The following is a 3,132-nucleotide window of genomic DNA, read 5'->3' as shown; positions in this document are numbered from 1 at the left end:
CCTGTCACAGAATGAAGGTGACAAAGAAATTGTAGGTAGGAATCAAAGACATAAAAATCTGTGTCAGGAATGTCACTATGGCACCAGGACATGTTGGAAAAGCAGCCAGAATCCTTGATATCCTAATGTTACAACTTCTCCCTGATTCCAATGGAGAAGTGAGGCACCTTGCTGGCAGCTGAAAACAACCACTTAGGCAGTCAGAGGTCATGTGACTGAAGCTGAAGGGAGCCAGGTGCACCTCAAGTCACCATCAGAGCTTGGCAATGTCATCCTGTTTTGTGACACTGTGCCTCGGGAGAATATCTGCTCACTGGTTAGGGAACTGATGACAGACTAAGGTAAGGATACCTATCAGGAGCCATCTAAGAGAGGCTAAGGCTAGCAGGTGACTTTCCTGGAGGTGGCCCACTGTTTTTGCATGGCCTATGATGGGTAAGCTCTGAGAGGCAAGGTTCCAAGAGACTTCATCTCAGGATTGCTTCTTGCAGCTGATATGCCATTGTTTGTAATTATTACATAGTCTAATGATTCCTGGGCATTAGCCCACCCTATTGGGCAGATTTTTCTTCAGATCAATGAAGATATACTATCATGGAGCAATGCTGTATAGACAAGTCGATGGTTTCATAATTCTTTTTTTTTTATTTTTTTTATTTTTTTTTTAAGATTCATTTATTTATTATATGTAAGTACACTGTAGCTGTCTTCAGACAATCCAGAAGAGGGAGTCAGATCTTGTTATGGATGTTTGTGAGCCACCATGTGGTTGCTGGGATTTGAACTCCGAACCTTCGGAAGAGCAGTCGGGTGCTCTTACCCACTGAGCCATCTCACCAGCCCTCATAATTTTTGATAATGACTTTATACAATTCCTGATTTGATTCAAATAATTTTAGGAAGAAGTTTTTTTTTTAATTTTGTAATTATATTTAGGTACAGAAAATTCAGTGTACATTTAACCCAATTTAGTGGCGAGTTCTTTAGCCTTTGCTTTTTCCAGCTTGGCAATTCGAGCCACAGACTTAGGACCCAGGACGTTGCCTCCCCAGTGGCGACGGATCTCGTCATAACTGTCATTATAATTGGTCCTAATAGCTTCCACCAGCTTAGCCAGAGCACCCTTGTCTTCCGAGTTAACCTGTGTGAAGGCAACAGTGGTGCATGTCTTCCTGTGGACCAGGTGCCCCAGCCTGGCATTTTCCTTGATGATGCAGTAGGGCACCCCCATCTTTCGACACAGGGCAGGTAGGAAAACCACCAGCTCAATGGGGTCTACGTCATGGGCAATCACCACCAGCTGAGCCTTCTTGTTCTCCACCAAGGTGGTGACTGTATTGACTCCTGCTCGGAGGACAGGTGGCCTCTTAGTTGGGACGTCGCCTTTGCCAGCAGCTTTCTTCTCAGCACGGGCCAGTAGCCTTTGCTTCTTCTCTTGCTTTGTCTCCGGCCTGTACTTGTGGGCAAGCTTAAGCAGCTGAGTAGCTGTCTGCCTGTCCAGGGCCTGGGTGAACTGGTTAATGGCAGGAGGGACTTTGAGCCGCTTGTAGAGGATAGCTCTTTGCCGCTGCAGCCTGATGTAGCGGGGCCATTTGACGAAGCGCATTAAATCTCTTTTGGGCTGGATGTCCTGTCCAATGCCAAAGTTCTTGGGCCTCTTCTCGAACAGAGGGTTGACCACCTTCTTGGCCTCCTGCTTCTTGACGACGGCGGGGGCCGGGGCCACCTTCTTCCCCTTGGCCTTCTTCACTTTGGGCATCTTGCTCGGCTGCTGGAGAAAGCTAGGAAGAAGTTTTAAGAGATGATTTTAGTTGTTTTGACAGAAAGATACAATAAAGTTAGAATCAAGAATAAATTTGCCCAATTTGCCCACTCCTCATAGAACAGTAAGTAAAGGCTGCATAATAAGGAATACAGTGAGCTTTCGAAATTAGCACTAAAAAGAGAAATAGGCTTGGGACAGATTTGTGATCAAGGAAAAACATTCATTCTAGGTCAAGTCCAAGGATGAAGCCACAGGTGTGCACTGTGATAAAGCAAGGCCACGTGAAACTGTTGCTCTGAAATTATAATGAACTTATGGAATGAAAGACTGCCTTGAACTTAATATTAACATCTTTCTGTAACATTTTATCTATGAGGTAATTTTCTAAAGAAATTTTGCCTAAGAAGTTATAAGAAGGCCAGAGAGAAGGAATAAAGTGTGGTGTCTGGGCCTCTGCCCCATACACCCACCAAATGTATGTGTGTGGCTTGGGGGGCTCTGACCAATCCACCAACAATGTATATGTATATATGTATTATGTAAATTTGCATAAACACTTGTGGAGTTGATGAGACAGGTGGTCAGGCCCAACCAGTGTGTGTGTGTGTGTGTGTGTGTGTGTGTGTGTGTAAGTATGTGTGAGTCTGTGCAAATTGCCTATATGAAAGATTTTAATTCTTTTCCTTTCTTTTCTCTCTGGTTCACAAAGAGTTAATGAGCTCTTAGCCTCTTACCTAGACAGCCAGAGGTCCTTGAGCTAGAGAGAAAGGAAACTATTGCTTATTGGTACAAAATAGAGAGAGTTACAGAGTAAAAAACCAACACTTATTAAGGCACAAATAGTGACAAGAAAGGAAACCAGTGCTTATTAAAGCAGAAATAGTAAAATTGTAAGACCAGGAATCATCAGTCTTTGACCTTTGTCCAACACTGTGTCCCACCCAGTACTGTTCCCCTAAGGGCCAGGGCAGGAGCCTCCCCAGCAAATACCACCAAAGTCTAACTTGGTGAACAAATAAGGCTACATATAAGAATATGGGTAAAGGTTTCTTCAAAATTATTCAAAAACAGCTGCATCCTCAAAAGCCCACCCTAGCATGGGACCACTGTGCGGTCAGGTGTGAGCAAGCAGCTCAACAGGATGGAAAGTGTCGCTTCCAGGCAATTCAGCTGGTCTACCTTTTACAGCCTAACAGATAAGTACAGCAGACCAGGCACTTCCGCTAGTCAGAGAGTATCTCTCAGCAGCCCTTACTAATTATATAAGACTGAGACAGTAGGGGCTTGGTGAATCTTGCAAGTTTTAGGAACTTCCTTAAGCTTTTGGCTTGTTTGCCTCCTAAGTATAATGAGTTTCCCCTCAAAAT

At 44.2% G+C, this 3,132-nt stretch overlaps 1 pseudogene; it reads right to left on the bottom strand.

The window, feature by feature from the left end:
- Nucleotides 917-1,780, bottom strand: Rpl7a-ps10 (ribosomal protein L7A, pseudogene 10; annotated as a pseudogene).

Source organism: Mus musculus, chromosome 9 (assembly GCF_000001635.26).
Source record: "Mus musculus strain C57BL/6J chromosome 9, GRCm38.p6 C57BL/6J".
Lineage (NCBI taxonomy): Eukaryota > Metazoa > Chordata > Mammalia > Rodentia > Muridae > Mus > Mus musculus.
This window is presented reverse-complemented; position numbering and strand designations above follow the sequence as displayed.